At 42.3% G+C, this 22,827-nt stretch overlaps 2 long non-coding RNA genes across 5 annotated transcripts in view; one reads left to right on the top strand and one right to left on the bottom strand.

Annotated features, from left to right (window-relative positions):
- The window catches only part of thrb, a gene marked incomplete at its 3' end in the record, with an annotated part of 103,835 nt that extends 85,067 nt beyond the window's left edge, over nt 1-18,768 (bottom strand). For 2 of the 4 annotated variants that reach the window (XR_006055110.1, XR_006055112.1), the window contains 1 exon segment: nt 18,639-18,768. This is a non-coding gene — a long non-coding RNA (thyroid hormone receptor beta). 4 annotated transcript variants of the gene reach the window in all.
- Nucleotides 18,769-19,056: 288 nt separating this feature from the next.
- Nucleotides 19,057-20,535, top strand: LOC106633523. Its single transcript, XR_001336870.2, has 3 exons — nt 19,057-19,153; nt 19,662-19,791; nt 20,225-20,535. It is a non-coding gene; the product is annotated as an uncharacterized LOC106633523 (long non-coding RNA).
- Nucleotides 20,536-22,827: the final 2,292 nt, after the last annotated feature.

The following is a 22,827-nucleotide window of genomic DNA, read 5'->3' as shown; positions in this document are numbered from 1 at the left end:
CACGTGCGGCTTGGCACTTGTGCTGTACGTAACAAGTCACGCGACGTGACGCTGCGGCTGTGATTGGTTCGGCTCTGCGCTACTTAATTTGGATTGGCTGTTTGTTTGTTTTTTTTGTTGTTTTTTTTTAAGAGGACAAGAGCGGCGAGGTCTATCGCGATAGCTTAATTTCTCTATCGAGTAAAAGTTATATCGCGATACATATCGTTATCGTTCTATCGCCCAGCTCTAGTTCTTGTCCATGCATTTGTGTCCTCACGTATTGATTATTGTAATGCTCTTCTTTCTGGCCTACCAAAGAAAAGTTTCAGAGGTCTACAGATGGTGCAAAATGCAGCTGCTCGCATTTTAACAAGAACCGCGAAATGTGAGCACATCACCCTGTTCTGAGATCTCTGCATTGGCTACCTTGTCAGGTTCAAGCAGATTTTAAGGTCCTGCTGCTCACCTACAAGGCTTTAAACGGATTGGCACCTTCATACGTCTCCAACCTTTTACACCTTTGGTTTCCATCCCCTGCTCTCCGATCTCAGGACTCTGGCTTTCCAAAGGTTCCTAAAGCCAGAAAAAAGACTGTTGGAGAACATGCTTTTCTTTTCGTGCCCCGTTTCTGTGGAACAACCTCCCTCAAGATGTTAGGCAGGCTGCTCTGTGGAGGTTTTTAAAACTAAGCTGAAGACACATTTGTTCTTACAGGTCTTAATTCTGTGGCTTTTAGTTTTTACATTTTTACTGTTTTTAACTTGTATTGCTATGTATCGCCTTTATTTATTTATTTATTATTATTATTATTATTATCCAGTCATTGCTTTCATTTTAGAATTGCCTTCACATTTGGTTACAATTCAATAAAAACATTTGAATAAAGTCATGATTGTTTATCTAGAGCACTGTTTACCACGACGTTCACATGCGCCTCGTCACGGGACCTGCAGCGTCCCTCTCTCTCATCCTCTGTCCACAGTGTTCCACGTCACACCGGTCCATTTCAGACGCACTGCTCCATATTTTATTCTTGGCCAGAATTAGCCCCATTCTAGACTCACTGTTCAGTGCAGCTGTTTCCCCTGCTGCTCTGCAGCCAACAACCTGCCCGGACCTTCATGGGTTCTGTCACACATTCCCCCGTTCTGGCCTGCTTTGTCAAGTTTCCATCTGCCAATCGTTCACCCCAGAAGTATGTATTTATCTTCTACCTACAGACAGGCCCCCATATACATCGATCTGTCATAGCCAGCTAGCTCTGGCTCAGATAATCGCAGCCTTCAGATCACAATGTGTGTAAACAATACAGGTCGCTAGGAAGTTTAGCTTCCTAGCGACCTGTCATGGCTTTATAACGGGACACTACCAATGTAGAAATATATTTATTTCTTTTTTCAGGGTGGGAGAACCCACGCAAAGACGGGGAGAACTCCACGCAGAAAGACCCGGCCTGATGGTGGAATTGAACTATATATACACACTTACTTACTCTGACTTTGTACTATTCTATTATGAATGACACTGGCAGGAAGTCTGGTCAGAACTGAGGGCACTACTGTACATGCAGCCAAACATACAGATATTGGAAGTAACCTGCTGCTGAGCGCAAACAGCCAACAGCAGAAAGGCAGAGCACGAGTGGCTGAGGCAGTGAGCCAAAACAAAGCTGGACGAGCTTTAAGTCTGAGTGTCCTTACATGACCCGGCCGGAGTTTGGACTCGGCTAAATGTACTGAGACTCAAAAATTTGTTTCAACTGTGGAAAAAAACTGTTCTGGGCAAAAATGAGAGTCATGCAGAGGCAAACTCAACAAGCCTCAACTTTCCACTGTTACCCACGATTACTATGATTTCCTACTATTACACATTAATGGCAAAGCGCTTCTCTAATAAAACTCCTCTAAACTAGTGGAAAATAGAAATGTTACAAAACACCTACAGGAAGCTCAGTCATGTTTGGCATTTAGTAACTGACCCAACAACACAGCAGCAGGCTGTCCTGTCTGCTGCCGGGCCACAGCCTCGTCAGCTCTTTGTAAAAGAAGACTCCTTAATGTTTCTGGGCTTCAACTCACATTTTATAACATTATGTCCCAAATATTTGGGCTGTGCAATGTTGGAAGAAACTAAATCTTCTACTACTAAACACTTAACAGACTGGTTGATGATGTTAGCACAGGCTGTAATACAGGCTGTCGTTTTAATTTGGATTTTGCAGGATATTTAAAAAACACTTTCATCCTGTCATGTCTTATAATAAAATATACATACGCTTTTCTTTTGATAAATGGGAACATCAGCTGACCCGATGTTCATGGAGTCACTGCTCGTAAATGAAGCCGATGTATTTGTTTTCATATCATTAGAAAGAGTTTCTGAGGGCTCAGATCAAGAGAGCGCTCGTCAGAAAAAAGAAAACATACTTGGATACTAATTGGTACAAAAACTAGATACAAAATACTTGTTCGCAACGGTATCAACACCAACAGTGTCGTGTTGGCCTCGTCCAGCCGACACACAACTTTGCACAGCACCACTGCACACAGACACTAACAGCAGGCGTACCTAGGGTTTGACATTTTATAAACACTATTAAAACATCACTATTTCTGAAACAAAACCAACATATGACCGGTGCTAACATTAGCCACAGCAGTTACTCGTGTTATGCTCGTGTTGTTTAGGACATAAAGATCCAGACAGCAACAACTTTAGCATTATTAGCACTATTACTAACCCTAACTTGAGGGGGAGAAGAGAGTGAAAGAAAACTAGGTGCTAATCTTTAACCAACAAGTGACTGAAATTACAAAGGTCTACAACACAACCAAATCCAAAGAATAAGGACAACCGCCGTTGGGTGCCTGAAAGAGCCTAGCCTGCTGGGAGGAGGACTGCCATCCTGGAAGAAACCCAGCTTATATAGGCCCAAACACATGACGTCATCTCTTTTAATGGATAGAATAACAGCCAATAACAACGAGCCCAGAGTCGTGAAATATTGTTAGTTTCCAGTTCCACACTAAAAAGACTGAACAACAAAAGAAGTAGAAAAAGACAGTTTTCATATCTCTTCAGCAGATTTCTTTTTCAGTAGTTTCTTTGAAAGCGTGTTCTCTGTAAAGTTTCTTCATTCGCTAACTCTTGTCTATGACAACATTTCAAGTTCCTGTAACTGAAATCAACATTTCTGATGTGAAACAGACATTAAACCCATTATTTTAAAGGTTTCATACACTTTGATTACCTTGTTTATCCAACCCAAACACCATACACTGTTAAATACAACAAAACAATGCTAAAATCCCAGATACCATTCTTTTGTATAACCAATAGCATATATCCAAAAAACAAGATTCTTCCAGTTTCCCCTAAACTGCAGTCAAACAACTGAACTATATCATGTCTGCAGGGGAGATTTACATGCAGACATCTAACAAAACAAAGTTCAGATACTTGCATAAGTTCAACCCTTTGGTCTTTTTTCATTTTTACTGCTTTGATCCGTTGCTCATAACATTGCTTTCACTGAGGCTGCAGCTTGTGGCCGTCTCTCTTGTTTCAGCGATTTTCCCTTATTAACTTTTGAAATGTCCTTCCAGCTGGGCGAGGGTTAGTGCCCAGTTAGGTTTGGTGTTATGAACACTGGTGTGCTGGTCCACCTACACTTTACTATGGGGAAGTTTGTGTCCACACTTACAGTGAGGAGCTCCAACAGGAACGACATGTTAGCATGTAGCTGTGAGGGTGTTGTGTATGAAAGGAAGAGACCAGCTTATAATCCGACATGTGTCACTGACTGACCAATTATCGGTCTGTGCTGTGAACACTGACGATTGGACGGCTCAGTTTTAGGGTCACTGCTGGTAGCATGAGGCCTGGTCCTGCTGAGGACCGTGCCATCGTCAGAAGGTTTGCTGCGTCTCCCAGCACAGTCTCAAGAGCATGGAAGAGCTTCCACGGGACAGGCAGTTAGTCAAGGAGAGCTGCACAGGGCCATACAAGCTGTTTAACCCACCAGTGGGGTCAGTATTTGCTCCAGAAACCACACCCCTACAAAACGACCACCAGTACGGCAGCGTGAATATGGCCAAATAGTCAAACTTCTTGAGGGTGTCCCGAGGGCCCGACATCCTCCTCATTGGCCCTGTGGTATTGAGAATGTGCAGGTCCTCCACTGGCTCCCGCTGCTTTCCACAGACGAGAGCAGGTTCACCCCAAGCACAGGTGGGAGGCCGTCCCCCAGGACACGTCTGTCATCTCATCAGGAGCATGCCCCAACCCCACAACACGCAAGCACGTGGGGCCACACAAAGCGCGTCTTTGAATTTCGCCCTGTTTGTTAGTAATTTATAACTCCATCACACGACAGAAAATGATCCCGGCTGCATCAGTACCAATATCCAGCATTACCACTGACACGTGATGTGTTCTTATTCAAAGAGCTCCTTTAATTTTGTTGAACCGTCTCCATCATCGTCCAGCTGATTATCACTCCACGTTTCCAGGTTGGTAAATGAATAATTTAACCCTTTATATAATGCCTTTGGATAAGCTGATGTGTTAAGGATTAAAGTATTAAAACGTATAGTATTACTGAAATATCTGCTAAAAATACAAACCAATGTAGTTCTACAGATTCAAAATGCGATTACAGATGTTCCTGCTGACTGACTACCAACGGCACCAACGTCTCAGATCTATCTGACTTGTTCTGCACATCTTTAAATGCAATAACGACGTTTCTACTTTTGTGTATTTAATGCAACTTAACTGGGTCAAGAACTCAGTCAGCCTGTGACCTGCAAAGTTTGGACACTAATGATGGAAGGACTCCTCTGGATGCTCAATCTTATATATTACTGAGCATCAGTTTACCAGGAGTAATATAAATGCACAAAAAAGGAAATATGATCCAAACTAGGGTGAAGTAGCAGTCACGCCCTGAAGTTCGAGCTGCGTGTCTATAAAAGATAGGACGCTGCCAAAGGCTTGGTGGTTTCTGCCTGTTATTCTGTCCTGATGAGGCTAATGTTAAACTCACAGACAGGGACTGATACAGTATTACTCACACTGACACTGCTCATCAATACTTACTGCTGTTCTTTTAGTTCAAAATAGGCCCGTAGCTATTAATAACTTTAGTAACTGAGCATTATATCAATTATGACACCGACTAATCTGATAATACGTTTGTCTTATTAATGAGCAATACTAAACATTCAAAAGCGAAATAAACTGTTCATTGGTTTTCATAGTTTTCATACATTTTATCTACAGTTTTTTCATTTAACCTTTATTTATACTAACTCAATGTCTCATTTACAGGACAGACCTGTTTCAGACAAACATGCTTCATAAAAGTTACAGAATTAAATCCTTTCACTGTTTATGTGCCAAAAACATCATTTTTATTCTGAAGAAAATATTTTCTGAACTTGAAAAATAGCGCAGTGAGGTATACCTAATATCCAGCCTTTAGTCTGTCTTCTTGGAATCTGTTCCTATATTAAAAGAAGCAATCTTTTGTGTCTCCAGGATGATTTGAAAACAAATGGCAGCAGACGGGAGCAGCTTTCCTTCACGCTGGAGCTTGTTAACCAGGCGCTTTGATTAAGGACTCCTGGCAGCTGTTCTCAGTAAAGACCTCAATGCTGATTATAGTTGCAAAAGAGAACCAAAAAAGTTTCCCTTCACACCACTCGAGCTCATCGTCTTGGTAACGGTTGGGCATTTTGCTTTTTGCGGTTTTAAAAAGACTCCACGTTAAACTACAACAGCATCTTCACAGCTGCTGCTGTGCTATCACACATTCGGTTGAGAAAACGCGGAGCTGCTTGGGCTTAACGTCACACTCTTTATTCAAAGGTTTGCTCCTGGATACTTTTCACCAGCATGTCTGGGTGCAGATGTGGGTGAAACGCATGCAACTCACATGGTGAGACTCATGCATCATATGAAGCATCAAGTCACTCAATGAACCATTGCAACCCAAGAAATAATTACACTTCTATTACAACAGCTCACAATGAGTTTGAACGAGGCCCCTCTGAGACACACCCCTGAACAAGTGATTGCAGCCTGTAGGCAGGTTTACAGGGAGTTGCCAAAACCTGACGTTGTGTGTCAAAGAGGAGTCAGAGACACACAGACAGCACTGCTTTTGTTATGCCTCACTACAGTGCTGTGGTTGTGTAAAACATAGAGCAGTGGATAGGATCAGGACAACAGTACAATCTGTACATCTTTAATGCTTGTTGAACCAAAAAGACAAAACTAATCAGGCATGTTCTCTACACAGATATCCAAGCTGTCTGACGTAGTGCAAAAACTACAGTAATGTAACTTTTTGAGATTCTCTTAGTGCCCAAACAAAGGAGTACTTCTGGTTGTCTCAGGCAGTGCTGTGCTGCCAGCCTTCAGTCTAGTTGTTGGTGGACTTCTCAGCCTCAGTCTGGGACTTTCAAAGCAACAGAATACTCTAGAACAAACAACCTAGTTACCGGTTACATTAACACGGTTTATCAACTAGCAATGACTGACAGGTGCGACTGATAATACTGAAAAGTAGGCAGCAAATGTTAACGCTGTTGCCTTAATGTTAACCATAGCTTCTCCTTTAATAGTGACTTCCCATCAAAGGCCACTTAAAGCCAATTTTAACACCACGTTTTTCACAGCTTATAATTTGCAATGCCAAGGTGTGAGCTCTAAGCATAATCCCACGTGTACACGGAGTACCAGACCTCTAAACATTGGTTTTTTTAATGAGCATACTCAGCCAAATGCACATTATTTCTAAGCACGGAGCAAATGTGGGCACAAATGATACTGACGTTCTTCTCACTCGCAGCAGTGATCGTTTGATAGCGTGTAGCATCACTGCACAGGCCAGCTGTGGCAGTGTAACGTCTAACTACGACATTTCATTTTCTGATTGTTTTTCTTGAAAAATAACGTGTAAAGGACACATTTCACCATTAAAATTCAACTAACTTGCTACACTTGATAGCCGAGACAACACGAGGGCGCATGTTTTCATGACTTCACAGGTTGGACAGTTGTCTGTATGTGAGCAGTTGTTTCTGACAGCTGCAGAGTACAGTGTGTACAGCCAGGCACAGATCACACCACCCAGCACAGTTTGTCAAGACTTATTCCTCCTCGTCACTATGACAGATTCACACATTATAGTAGTGCCAACCAAATACTTTCTATAGACAACGAGACCGTGTACAGGGCGAGACTTACATCGCCAATATTATGTAATCAAATCCTGCAAATGTAGCACTTGTAATGCGGGAAAATCCCACAAAATTACAGCAGTCTCATTATGTTCATGCTTTCTCTCCGTCCCTCGTAGGATTCACAGATTTCCTTTGCAGGAAGGCACACGGACGTGTGCATCTGATGGACGTCTCCATCAACTCATTACTTTATTATTGCAGAAGGACAGCATTAGCATAACGCTAACGTGTGTGTGTGAACGACTAAACTGACTGAGTGCTAAAACTGACCTAAAGCTGGCTACAACAATATAAAAAGCACATTTGAACAAATCAGTGTAAGCGTAGTAGTTGCTGGGTGAAGATTATTACGTGCCTGCAGCCTCACGCTGCTCCACCTGCCCCCTCTGCTCCTCAGGCCTGAAGCACACTGACCGGGCTGCTCTGTATTTCTATTAGCTCAGGTTGGTTCTCCACACTCTGGACTCTCCTCAGTCCAGCTGTGGTTCCCTCGCTGCTCTGCACAGCCTCAGCATGGCACAGCTCAATATTCCATCTGCTATCTGTCATCTTTTGCATAACTGCAGTCTGCTATGTTAATGACGACAGACGGCTAATGTGGCTGTCGGGGAATTCATTGAAAACTCGTTTAAAAAAATGTAACAACACCAATCTGACTTTGTGCACAATCATATTATTATTTTATATAAGAAAGTCCTTGTGTGTGTTATACTACTACTACTAATAATAGCCGTTCATTAATCAAATCACTCAGCCTTTGATGTTAAACTGAACAGGGACTCAAACCAACAACCTCTGGGTTAATTTCAATGAAGTCCCCTATTATTTGTTAACACAGCAGACAGAAACTGTCCAATTACCCCCCCAAAGTGTAGAAATGCTTCCACGGGAAGCCCTGAAGGGGAAGTATATGTCAGGCTCAAATAACACATGGACTTATGTAGTAATAAAAAGAGTGTAAAAAAACTAAATGTACTGTTTCTTGCAATTATCAAGCAAGAAAAGAAAATCACAGAAACAAAACAGAACTTGTCCCAGTGAAGCTGCAGCACCCAAATGAACAGACGAGATCTTTGCTGATCAGCTGACAGCTTTGCACGCCATTGGCAAAAAAAGCACAGGCAGGATTTCTACCCCTCGACATTTTTATAGCAAGCAGACCTTTGCAGTGATCCGTATTATGAAAAGAAGTTTAGTTGGAGCATTTTAACTTAGCAATCAGAGTTCAGGCTTGGATCCAGCTGAGCATGGTTTGCAGTAAGTACTGAAAGAAAAGCAGCTAAATATTGCTTAGCATAAGAGTTAGCTTTAGTTAACTGTTGGAAAAGCTGCAGGTGACACAAAGAGCTCGTTACAGATGTGGCAACACTCTGATAGGTTTGCTGGACTGATGTCATGCATCCAAACAGACACTAGCTGTGCCTGAAGTCACGCTGCCTACTCACACACTACATTTAACCTTTGCTATGTTATGTGAGATTCCATATTCCAAAGGTAAACATTTCGTTTACTTGATGCCCTGATAATGCCCAATGCAACACAAAGGTTTGTGTTTATGACGAGTTCCTGCCATAAAGGACATCTACAGGAAGCAGAATCATCAAAGACCCCAGTCACCCATCACATGGACTCTTCACCCTCCTGCCCTCTGGGAGGCGCTACAGGAGCCTCCGGACTAAGACCACCAGGTACCGGAACAGCTTCTTCCCCACAGCTGTCAGACTCCTGAACTCTGACCCACGTTAAACTCAAGGACTGAACATACACACACACACAACCACCTACACACACACACACAATGGACAACTGTACCCTCAAACACACAATAATAACATGGACTGAACCACCACTCACTCACTAGCACTTTATATACCTCTTAACTGCACTACTGTATAGTTCTGTGTAAATAATCATTCTGTACATACGATAATTTTTAATCCTACAACTGTTTATAACCTGCATAGTTCATATTTCTGTATAGTTTCATATTTATAGCCTGTACATAGCTTGTACTCACTACAGTCTGTACATACTTATAGTTATAGAATATTCACAACATACTTCATACCGTGTACATTATAACATACCATAATAGACCCATTTCTGTAATATACTCACATATCTATATTATTGCTAACGCACTTTCTGGATGGATGCAAACTGCATTTCGTTGCCTCGTACCTGTGACATGTGCAATGACAATAAAGTTGAATTCTATTCTATTCTATTCTACATCTCTGCAAACACTGACAGATTTGATCTTCTAAACAGCTGCTGCAGCACGCTCCAGCTGTGTCCAAGCATTCCTGAGCAGACTGGCAACACCACTATTTGAATTCCATAAAAGAACACATAATCATAGCATTTTGGACACAAACTGTTGCATTAGTCAGACTTTTAGTAACTGCCAAAGATGTTGCAGCAGGGAGGAAACGTTAGGAACAACAATCCCGACCATAACAAAATGCAAAAGACAACAGTTCTGCCATGAAATAATGAAATCCACAACACGTTCATAGAACCCCGTGTTGGGTTCACAGCGACGAGACTTCGGCTGTCTTTTGAAGATAAGATTTCCCAATCGCACGTCCCTGAGGCGTGAAGCTGAGCTTTAACTACGGTCAAGAACAGCAGAGGTTTGCATTTGAAAGAAAGAGCCAGTGTGATGAAACACAACATATCTGAGCCATCAGCTGGATGAATGCTTTGATCAGAGCACAGACAGATGTGGTCTGTGGGATATATGAAGTATCAGGTACAATAAAAAGAGCAGAATGTTCAAACTTGTAGAAAGGCTGTTACTGAGCTTTGTCTGGTTTGTACAGCCACTCAATTAAGCACTCACTCAGTCATCCAGTGAAACTGTGTGAAACTCTACAGAAACATAAAACAGTTCATCAGGTTTGTTTCACTTTGCATCCTGACACATACTTTCAAGTGTTTTAACGAGCTGCCACTAGTTTAAAGGGTTTACAACCTACAAAATACTGCATGTTTGAGTACAGTTGCAGGTTTTGCCTTCAGCTTCAACAAGACCCCACATCTACTTAGGGCAATAAGTAAGGGCAGCCAATAGTGAGACAACAAACCTAAGGGCTCAGACGTCACCGTGCCACTTACTGCTGCTCACTAAGTTCATTGCTGAACTGAGGCGTTCATATTTTACCAGCTTCTCTCAGACACACGAAAACTTAGTGAACGTGTTTATCCTGAAGAACATTTAAGGCTCACTGACGAGTACAAGTGTAGTAAAGCTGCATTCATGTGGATGGGAACTGAGATCAAAAGCCTTTTTTAAAAAACACAACACAGCAGGTTAAGGGCTGTGTCAGCAACAACGTGGGACCACAGGGAGGTTAGGTAGGACTGATTTACCACACAGGATCATCTCTACTATGCTCAAGCTCATCTGACTCCTCAAGGCCAGTTAGTAGGACAGGGCGATGAAATGGCAATCATCTCAAAATAACTTTCCCTCTATCCGGTCGTTAAGTGATGACGTGACGAATCCTACTTCCGGGCCTAAAGTAGTCTGCGTTTAATATGGCTTTTGTGTTGTTAACATGTTTAATGTTTTGTATTTTCTTCTATTTGATCTCAAAAAGCTCCTAAAACAGTCAGTGATCACTGTTGACCTCCCTCGGCTTTTATTACCGCTAATCATTTATTTAAGCTCAGTTTTTAAAACCTTAGGATGTAACTACAGCCCAGCCCATGCAGCAGTATATGAATGACTAACCTCGTATTGTGGATGGATTATCTCAGTTGTTCTCCTGGCTGAAGTTTGGTCCTTTTACAGCATCCTGCCATGCGATTACATTTGTTCCTGACCACCGAGAACACTCACGTTAACTTTTATCGAGTGGAAAAAAAGTTAGCTTGTTTATATTATGCTAACATAGCTGTGTCGCTAGCGGTCACGTAGCACATCATTATATACCAGCTAGCCCAACTTCAGTAACCCTACAAACGTCACTGCTGTTTAGTTTTCTGTCTTCATTTATGCTGGAAGTGATAACAGAGCTGTACGTTTGAATTTGTTTCCAAAACCCCGCAGTCAGGACATGCTATATTGTATTTAGATAGAAGCTAGCGAGCTAACTCCCTGCTAACTTCTAACTCCGTTAAATGTCATAAATTCCGTTTTCATGGATGCCTGGATGTTAAACTCAATTGTTACACCTGGTAGAGCAGAACGCTGATCATTTTATTAAAGATGAAAGACTTTAGACAGTTTTTCAACTCTCAGTAATGCTGAGTGATCGTTTGATATATGGACCTGCAGCGGAGTTTAGGCCCAGACACGGCTAGTGACGTCAGACTGAACGACCGGATAGAAATAGACTGTCGAAATAAAGTCGACAGAACTCATTCCAGCCACATCGTGACAGACGCAGCGCACTATAAAATAAAGACTTGTGAAGATGACGGGAGCCAACTTATTTTGGTAACTATGGGGTTCTGTGTGGTCAAAGCATTCGACTCCAGGCACACAACGCTCAGCTGAAAACACTTCACACAAGTGTATATCACAAGTGTCAGGCCAAAGTATTGGAGGAAATCCACAACGAGAGTCTCCCTCATCACTAAGCAGCAACGAGGAAATTCCACTCATGCACATGAATCTGATGCTGTGCGTGTTTGTGGAGGTACGCTGCTTTCTATTTGTCACGATTACACATATTACACACAACACTTACTTAAAAGTAATGCAGTAATCACTCCCAGGGAAAAGTAATTCATTACACTACTTGTAACGTTACTTTCATGTTACTCTGTGAAACACACTCATAATTTAACAATATAAACCTGAGGCTACACCCTCACACACCAACACAAATCCCGAATGAGGACACACACGTCTCTAAGATCTTAGTGAATACGAAGCTGATCGCACAACGTGAAACTGAACAGCAGCACAAAAAGGTGATCGACACAGTGCTTCTGCTTTAGGAACCTGAACAGGTAGAAGAGGAGGCTGTTTGTTACCTGTTGACGTTCAGGCTCTGCTGCTCGTGTTCAGCATTCACTCAGGTTTCACTCTGGGTCCTTGGCTAGCTTAGCGTTAGCATGCTGTCTGTGCAGATGCTTGCAGAGAACCAAAGTTGTGTTAGCAGCACAGTGCAGTTGTTTCTGTCCTGGATGCAGGACATTTACCGTTTATCGCGTCCTTTTGTGCAATAAAAATAATCCATGCTTTGGCCTGTATCGCAATTTCCCTCCTCTGACGCCAACTGAAATCAGCTGATTGTAGCACGAGTGCAAGACCTGATAGGCGGGACGGACACTTTATGTTTCCCCTCACAGCATACCACGGCCCAGCTGCTTGGGCCTAAGCAAGGTTCTGTTGGACTACGGTCGAGCTCTTACCAGAGCCAAACAGGAAGCTCCATAACAACAGCTGCCTCTGTGAACATCACTGTGTTCAGTAATAAACAGACAGCAGGCAGCTAGCTCATTTTAAAAGTGGCTACCAGTAGCCTGTCTAAAATCCTGTGATACCCAAACATCACAGGATCAAATAACAATAGTGAAAACTGATGTAGCAGAGACTGACAGATTCTCCCTGTCACTGCACACATGGTGTGGCTATGCAACTATGAAAGCCATAATGCAGCGATTAGAGCCATCGATCATTTGACATGTTGCACAAATTCAGGATTTCATCAGCTGTAATCCTCCCTCACTGACCAAGGGAAGTGCCATCAAACCCGCCTCAGTGTGGACATTTGGATCCCTGAGCTCCCAGTTGATGTGTCACCAATCTAACACCTGCAAAATGCATGAGAAGTTGATTACAGCCAGACAAAGCTTTGTCTATTAGATCGAATAACCAGCCAATCTCTCCTTACACGTCCCAGTGCTGGACGGGACGGACAGGATGAACTCGTGCACATTACTGAATATTGAAAAATGCAAGACAAATGAAGGTAACTGCAATAAATTATTTTAGGACGGAAGAGGGCACATTAGGCCTCATGATGACACAATCATTCATTTTATTGTACTATGAGAGTCTAAATCACGGCTTCCTGAAGAGGAAATTAAACCCTGTGGTGAGCCTTCAGTCAGCTAGCTGAAGACGTCCAGTATATTTATCAATCACATCTAGCTAGCTTAAAATCAAAATGTGTGCAAATAATCATGTTGGTAAGTAACGCAGTGGTAGCAGCAGGTTGACATTTATTTGTATTGGATCAAAATGACGTGGTTAGCTGTTCTACGTACAAATGGTTTGTTTGTTTTTTCAGCCCACACACCAAAAACTCAATTAACAAAATATGAATTTAAAGCTTTAGCCCATTTTAGCAAAAGATGGGTTTCATTTGAACAGTTTTACCATTTTTAAAATGCCAACAGGTCAAAATGTCCCCTTAACAACAACAATTAAAGGTTTTTACACCCAAGTGGAAATCGAAAGATAAACTTAACAGAAACAGTGATTTGTTTTATCTCAATATCAACTGATATGGGAAGAAAAGATTCGAGAATAATTTTCCACATCACTCAGCCCCATCCAGCGTAGATGAAGGCACCACTGAACCACTATCATTGTTTTTAACTTTGCCTTCTGTCAGCTTTGAGCTTCCAGACTGTGTTCATACTCATCTAAAACGTGAGTGTAACTGTGCTCTGACAGGATCTTTTTTGTAGTGATCTTGTAAGTCAGTTACTGTAGTAGGCCATGACTAGGTGCAGTTCAGTTCTTCTCAGTACAATACTCTATGATTGATTCCTGGACTAATTCAGGGACTGGAGTATTGATTTTAGGCAGTGATGAAGCCCTGACATCCGGCTCTCTCTGCCATTACATCTTCCAACACCTAGCTCACCACAAAAACAAACTAATATCTTAAACTCTTGGCTTAAGATATCAGGCCAACAATTGCACTTAATATCTTTTCAGCTGTCAATAAATACAGGCTGATGCAAACGTTTCTGCTACCACAGAATCACATTTTCTCTTTAAAAAACTGATCAATTCATATCCGTTGGAATGAAACAAGGTTATCACATAAGAACCATAATGAGGACTGCACAGCTTCAACCAAGTCTGCATGCACGTGCATGTAAACACACACTCTGACTTGCAAAGACAACAGCACTCAGAACAGGAGAGGAGCAGGTGCACAGCACAGGTATCTCAGCGTAGATACAAGGTCTGCATGCTTCTCATTTGAAGGGCCAACTGAAACTTTGAATGAGACAGTGAAGGCCTCCATTACATCATCTGACTAAGGGCAACCTGGTGAAGGTCATCCTAAGTGTTTAATGCAGGGACACTGGAGACTCTGGAAATGCACCAATCAGACGGCCAGGGACCAGAATCAGCTGATTTCACCGTTCCTGGACCGGTGATCGGCGCTCAGCCTCCCATATGACTAATTATAAGCCAGTGTGTTTCATCCATGCACAACACATGCACAGTGGCACAAGCAAGTAGCCACACACACACACACACACACACACGCCTACACGCTAACATGTCCTTAGCATGGGATTTCCTCATTGTGAGCAAAGACACAAAATAACCCAAAGTACTTGTTTGGTGAAGTAAAATGCTGAAGTTGCCTGGACAGCGACTCATTTTCAGTTACCAATGTAACCCTCCTGCCAGAACTTTATTATCTGCTGTTTCAAAGAGAGAAGATGCTTTCAATTAGAGCAATCTGGGATACATTTAATAATTTATTTTACAATGAAAATGAGATTTTACATTAAAGAAAATAGAATTTCTTGGTATATGCTGTCAGGTATATTTCTTAGAAAGACAACTGGAATTTATACACTTTATACACTTCAAATCAGTCAAACAAATTTACAATTAGTGCATTTCCATGGACTCTGAATTTCACTCCAACACAGACGACTTTGTTCAGGCAAACCAAACTTCTCATTCTGTGAGCAAAAATGATGATTACGACTACCACAGCATGGTTATTAAAAGAATGTGCACACAAATTATAATAAGGCTTCCAGACAAAAGAAATAAAAGAGTTAGCTAAGATACTGAAAGTATCCAAAGACTTCGCACACACCACACTCAATAAATCTAGCATAAGCCACAGCAGAGGAAACAAGAGAAGTGTGCGTTTTAGCTGCACACTAGGATGAGAATGGGTTTCAATTAACCAAACAGTCCTTTTTTGTCTACAGCAGCGGCCCCCAACCTTCGTTGCTCCACAGACGGTTTCATGTCAGACAGTATTTTCACAGACCGGCGTTTAAGGTGTGGAGGATAAATACAACAAAATAAAATGATACGACACAAACTGGTATTTAGTAAATATAGCAATAAACGTGAATTCAGTGTGTAATTGTGTAACTTTGTTAGCAGCGTCCTCCTGAAGTGCACCAACAACGTTGAGCGTAACGTCCTCCTCTCTGCTCCTTAATGCTCTCTGGTCGCTATGGTAACGTGTAAACATTTCTTTCAAAATAAGACGCACAACTACAACACGGGAAAGACCCAGGGAACCGAGTTAACGATAAAAACCCTGAAAACCATCAATTTCACACCCGAGCCTCAACTCTCACGGCCCGGGACCGAACGACTCACAGACCGGTACCGGGCCGTGGGCCGGGGGTTGGGGACCGCTGCTCTAAAACGTCCATTTCCCTCTCATTCTTACCGGTGCCTGGTGAGATACGATGATCTGGTGGCAATGGAAAGTGGCACCTAGCAAAGCTGTTTGCAAACAACACAAATAAAAGAATGCACTACCAACTTCAAGCAAATATACTGTGAGATAGTGTGACACTGATTCGATTTATTGGCACTGTGCAAACATTAAAAGAGTAAAAGGATAAAACCAGAGGCGACTACAGCTTCAATAAGCCCTGTGTGGAACTTCTTTACGTGATAATTAGTAAAGGAGGTCGAGTGCAAACTGTCAGGTAAAGCTAGCCAGTCTGCCACAGCTACGCGCAGTCATCTGGGAGCAGTTTGAGGTCTTCGGTAGTAAAAATGTCAAATCGCTCCCATTAAATTCAAATAGTATTTGTGGTTCAAATGTGCCTTGTTTGCATTAGCATGCCCATTAACTGCATACACAGATAAGTTCCTGCAGTCTTGCTGTGTGAACTCATCACAGGGGCATCGTTGGCTGGTCTGTAATGTTATTGCTCATTGTTAATAATGGACAAACAAGAGACTGCGTCAGTTACCTCGGAAATTGGATGTCGGAACTTGGAAGTGTTTTCAGTCCCGAGTTTGTGCATTCAAAAGAAAGCTTCTTAGTAAGGTAGAGCCGTCAAGCATCACAGCACAAGACTCGTACTGCTGAAGTACATTCATGATAGAGCCTGGTCAGTGCTTATTTAGTGAGTCACAAATAGAAAAAGTGGCAGGACAGTTTCAAAGTTTCCGTTTTATTACTGTTTATGTTCACTGCCACCATCTCGGATTGTTGGTAGTGTTGCTCTGACTATTCAGACTAGGAACTCTGAAATTGCACCTTCTGAATTCATCTGGATTCTTACCCTGGTTGATAAACACCAGTGTGACCCAGAAACATGTAGACTCTACAAACAGGAATGTACACAGTCACTGAGCACAGTAGCAAAATAGTGTAATGGTTTACACAGTTGTCTAACATGCAAAAGGTCCCTGGCATCGCATCAGGAAGGGCATCGGGTATAATGATCTGCCAAATCAAATATGCAGAGCTATCTGCTGCCACGACCCCTTGTGAATAATGGAACAGCTGATAGAAGCTTCTTAGAAATGAAATCTGCACAATACCTTTGATCTCTCAGAATTTTATTAACGGACTTGTCAGAAACCTACTTTGCGGCGCCTCAGCTTTTCTTTATTAGGGGACAAAACTAACGATTGTCAAGGCTCCACCTTAAATACATTCAAACAGGTTTCAACGCACACAAATGCTTAACAACAGCCAACCAACACATTACATCTATTTGCTGCAGCTGGTTCTGCTGCAAACAGTGCAGATTAGATATACTGATGTCACAAGTGAATACTGTCCTCACACGCTCTTGCAAAAAGTTGCAAAGACAGAATGACCTTAAATACCATTCATTCAAAACCACTGCTTCCTTTAATTTCTCCCTTTTTGAAATAAAACGTACGGTGCTTGAAAATGTCTGTTGATTCTGAATTCTATAATTGAAATGATCTTTCGATGTTTTGGGCACAGAGGGCAACGTTTTCACTTGGATTAATGATGTTACTGTTCACTTGGAACAGCAGCTGCAGTCATATAGTAAGTGCTGTGCAACACATAAAGCCTCTCATCACAGCATCAAGGCAAAAACGAAACAAAAACAAAAGAACACAAATTCCCACAATCAGCTGTCTCGCTCAGCCTCGCACGCGTTAGCCCCCCCAACAGTGCGTGAAAGTATCACTACAGCTTGTTAAACGAATATCGCACTACGGCGAGGCACATAGGACAGGTGACGCTTGTTTGTAAATAGCTTAACACTTGGGATCGACTCTGTCCACTAGAGCCAATCATCCAGCGCCGCCGACTCTATGTAATCCCAAACACTAAAGTCGCTAATGCACTGTGGAAGGGTCTGCTTGTTTTACACGCCAGATGTTAGCTGGACACTTGAGTGAAAGTTCCTGTTGTTAAACCGAAAGCAAAGGTTAAGGCGGAAATGTAGGTGACATACATGTATTTAAGTCAAGTGACAGAAGTAAACCGAGCCGTGCTCATTGCTCGTGGGATACTCTGAGCTATGAGGGAAACGATAACTTGGGCCCGAAAGCAACTCCCTCAAGTCTTTATCAAAGCCATTCCGGGGTACGCGCTGTTCTGTTTTCCTGACAGAACCTCGAGCCGAATATCTGACAACTGCACGGCCTCTCGCTTTCTGTTGACATTAGCCAACTATGAAAAAACGCGGATGAAAGTTTCTGCATTATTACAAGCAAGTGTGCAATTCGGCGACGGTAAAACACGCCGGGAACGGAAAAAAACTTTAACTTTTAGCGAAATTCTTCTTTTATTCCTGCTGCCTCACTCCGACAACACACACCGCCGTGGACGCGGAGAGCAGGGTCAGATCGCTGTTATGTTTAAATATGTGTTATGAAACGTTGCTGTTTCAAAAAGAACTGCGCACCGAACTGCTACACAGAACCCGACACTTCTGCTGAGGTCCAAGTCACGTTTGTCCACGAACCAACAATCCCACGATTAGCACGGCACTTGAATTGCACGAATTGTGAATGAAGTTCGTTATCCGCCGTCCCTTCATAGGACATAAACACATTTGCGGCTATGTTAAAAATTAATATGAACATTAGCTTAGGAAGCGCGACGCACCGCGATTTAGCTACCACAGTGGCGCACAGCTAGTTTTTGGAGAGGCTGCTGTTAATAGCAAGACTGCTGTCAAAAATACCCCCAACCCCACCCTCTAAAACAAACATACCGCATATGCAAGACGAAGCCCGTGTCCAAATATCACTCGGAGTCCCAGTGGGTGTGCATTCCGCCTCAACTGGAACCAGCGTTGATCTCCGTCGGTTAAAGTGAACGGGACACAGCGCCAGGGTTTAACCTGAAATGACCCGCGCCAGTGCAAATCAGGCGAGGTCTATGCGCGCGGAGCGGACTGAGTGCAGGGTGAGCTAACGGTGTGAGCGACTGTGTCAGTGTTTGCTCTGGACGCTGAAAACTTCAACGTGGAAGCGAAAACAAACGCTGAAAAGAAGCAGCTCAGACACATTACAGACGACACAATTGCAGCTCTCCGACTGAACGCTGTGGGGAATTAGAGAGCAGAGCAGGAACTGCGCGAAATAAGCCTCGCCCTTATTACAAACTCCAAGTTTTTTTCTCCTCGCTCTTTTTCGATGGCGGTTGGCTGCTGGTACAGTAGGCCCGCCTGGTACATGCCGACAGGGCAGGAAACGCTGCTCCGGCTTTATTCTGCACTCGTGTGAGGTGGGCTAACACACTACTACTGCATATATACGCAACACTGGCCTAAATACAGCACATATATTGGACTTTAGTCATTTTTGCGTCACTTTCTATAGCTACATCAGAATGCAAGTTATGCATGTGCACACAAGTATGTAACAAATGCTTTATGCAGAAACCTGAATACTGTTTTCTAATCGTGTCTTTGTTTCACATAAGCCATCATTTACTCGACTCATTGTTTCACGTGTGTGTGTAGAACATTAAGTAAGGTTGGATTTCCACAGCAGTGCTCTTGTTTTCACAGACTGCAGCAACAACAGTGAAAACTATTAAAGTAAACCACTGATGAAAAGAAGGGTGTTAATCTGGCTGTATCATAGAGAATTAGGTCATCTGAACTTGAATGTCAATATACTGTGATGTAATAAATTTGTGACTTCAAAAGTTACTCTGTCTACCAGAAATATAACATCTTGGGTTTTTCCTCACTGCTGTCCTTTTGGCGGGGATCCTCCTCACCGTGCAGGGTGGGCAACCCTCCAAGTTGTGAGTGTAATGACTGGAGAACAAGGCGACATCGGATTTTGAAATCGACACCAGAGGTGGATCTACTAAAGCCTTGGATGAGTTTGAATCTCAGTTAGCGCAGCCTCAAGGTAAAGATCAGAGGTCAAGTTTTCTGAAAATCTGGTGAATGTGAACATTTGAGAACGAGACAATGCAGAAATGTGAAATTATTACCAGGTTCATCTCAGGTACTTTGATGTCAAGTAATGAAAATTACTGAGGGGTTTCACATTTATACCACAGGTGCTTCTACTACGTTCTTAATAGTTTTAAATGAACTTTTTGCAGGACTGAATATTCAAACCTTGGACAGAATTCTGTCTGATCACAACTTGACAGGGACGATTCATACAACTGTAAATGATCTGTTAACCATTTTAAGACTAAGACTCAGTGACATGTGGGTTTTGGTTAGTGATCAGTGTAACTGTGGTTTGTACAAAAGACTTGGTTTGACACTTATCACAGCTTTCACAAGGCTTTTGCTTCTAGTGAAGTAGTGTTTGTCCTTAATTCCTGTAGATCACTTCAAGCATATAGTCAGATGGCCTTACAGCACAGCGAGAAGAGTCAGCGTCACTCCAGAGCTCCAGTTTGTAATTCTTGTAATTATATTAAACCAGCTTTTTTTCCACTTTTACTTTCACACTCTCTTCAGACTCTTAACCTCAATTAGTTGACTTGACTTAAACCATTTAAGGCTTCAGCCTGCTGCCTTCTGGCAAGAGGTACCAGAGCATTCGGGCCAGACTACAAAACAGGTGTCAGTCTCCTGAACACTCAGACACTGGTCTGACACACACACACACGCAACCCCGTTCACCTATCTTAGTGAGGACCCTCATTGACATAATGGTTTCCCTAGCCCCTGACCCTAAACCTAACCATAACCTAATTGTAACCCTGACACTAAAACCCCATTTTGAGCCTCAAAAATGCCTTCAAATGCCTTCAAAAATGTGAGGACCGGGTTGTGTGTCCTCACAAGCGACTGCTGGTTCTCACAAGTATAGTAGAATGCAGATTTCGGTCCTCACAAAGATAGCTAGACAGGAACACACACACACACACACACGTACCTTCATACATTTCATTACCTCAAGTACCTTTTGCACAATGCTCAGTCTTTTTGCACAACCCACTGTCATTATTGCACTTTCCTGTTGCACTGTTGTGTGCCTACATCGTTCTGTTCTTTCTGGGGTTGCACACGTGCACTTTCTGTCGTCCTGTGTTGATTTACGCCGTCTTTTCTCGCTGTGTACTGTACCACTGTATGTCGTTGAAATCACAATAAAGCCATTTGACTCTTGACTCACATTTTTATACAAGACAAAGCTACATTTGATAACTGGATGCAGTAGAGAAATCATCATCAAATGTTGCTCGGCTACGAAGAAAAATGCACCGATTAATAAAACATTTTCAACTCTGTTTGAGTTCAAATATAATCTAAACATACAAACTTAAAATAGTTTAAACAATACAAAGCTTAAAGACTACAGGATGGTTTTAACAAGTGAATGGCATATACAGGACATTTGTCCACCTTCCAAAGTACAAAATATAAAGTCTGAATATCTGGTCCAAGCTAAGAAGATCAGCTCAGCTGACAATCTGCCTGGAGATTCATTCTTCATGGTCTGTATTTATTTTTACTCTGATGTGGAGTTTCATGAATGATTTGAGTAAAATGAAGTATATTTTGAACATTGCGAGGCAGTTTAGAGCAAGTAAGGAAAGCGATAAGTAGATGGCATCAGCAGACTGGTACTTTATTTCCTGGCATCGCCATCCTGCCATCTTACAACAACCCCAGTTGTCAAAATCTTACTGGTTTTATACAGTGTTACACACACCTGAACCTCATTAGTCTCTACCATTAAGAAATAGGTTAGACCAAACAATGCAACCTAAACAAAGAAACAGGAACAAGATTATTCACCCCATTGACAAACCCATTCACACAGCTAAATGGTCTGAAAGGTACAACACTGCATAAACTCAAAGGCTACTTAAAAAACAAACAATACTATACAAAAGGAAAAACCCTTCGTTTGGTTGCACCCAGTGAGGCAGTCAATGATATGGTGACCCTATATAAACAGGAAGTGATGGGTCAGCCCCTCCCACACACCTGTTTTGAGTATATGACCAGAACAAAGGGACAACCAAAGGTAAGTATAAACAAAGCAACATAAGCAAACATAATTTACCAGACATTTACCTGTCAACACAAGAACATTTAAATCACCTGAAGGTTGAGTAGTATTAGCTCTAAGAGCATATGCATGGATGTAAACTGTGCTGCCACAAACAAACCCAGGATGGTATGTAGAGCAAAGTTACACCAACAGTGCCTAAACTAAAGCATTATGGCCAACTGTAAAATAACATGGGATAAATTATCAATATGTTTAAGGGACAAGTGGCAGATAAGTTCAAGCCTACCACTTCGTCACAAGCATTTTAGGAGGCTGACGACTGCCCTGTTTATGCAATTTTATGCGAGTTCTCAACACGCTGAATCTCTGCATTGGAGGCCGTGATAGCAATGTTAGCACAACCATCAGACAACTTTTTTGGGAAATACAGTTGCTTTAAAAGTAACAAATGTCAATTAAAGTCGATGCTTAGGAAGGATTCCAATATCAATGTCAAATGAATCACTAGAGTTGCTGTCACTTGGTATTTCTATCACTATGATGTTGGTTAGCCATCACCAGTTTGTCCGCCTGTATCTGGAAGTACCACAGGATCTTAGCTTGGTCATTCTCCACCACCCTAGGGGGACATTTTGCGCTTGGACTTGCAGGCCATACTCGGCACAGATGTCCCTGTATATTATGCCGGCCACTTGGTTATGGTGTTCATTCTATAACCTGCCTGCTAGCATCTTGTGTCTTGCCATTATGTGCTGGATTGTCTCGGGGCCATCTTTGCCTGGTGTGGTAGACCTCAGGCTCTATAGATCGTGTTCTTTGAGCTTGTTCTTGTGCTGCTATGATTAGTGCCTCTGTGTTGTCTTTCAGCTTTGTCCAGCCACTGGTAGGATTTCCTCAGATCAACCACTTCTTCTATTTGCCAGCAGTAAATATAATGCTTCCAGCAGCTCAGGAGCAACG

This window comes from Haplochromis burtoni, unplaced genomic scaffold, assembly GCF_018398535.1.
Source record: "Haplochromis burtoni strain Fernald_Lab_line unplaced genomic scaffold, NCSU_Asbu1 Contig_218, whole genome shotgun sequence".
Taxonomy (NCBI): domain Eukaryota; kingdom Metazoa; phylum Chordata; class Actinopteri; order Cichliformes; family Cichlidae; genus Haplochromis; species Haplochromis burtoni.
The sequence above is the reverse complement of the archived record's forward strand: the minus strand, read 5'-3'. Positions and strand labels throughout refer to the sequence as shown.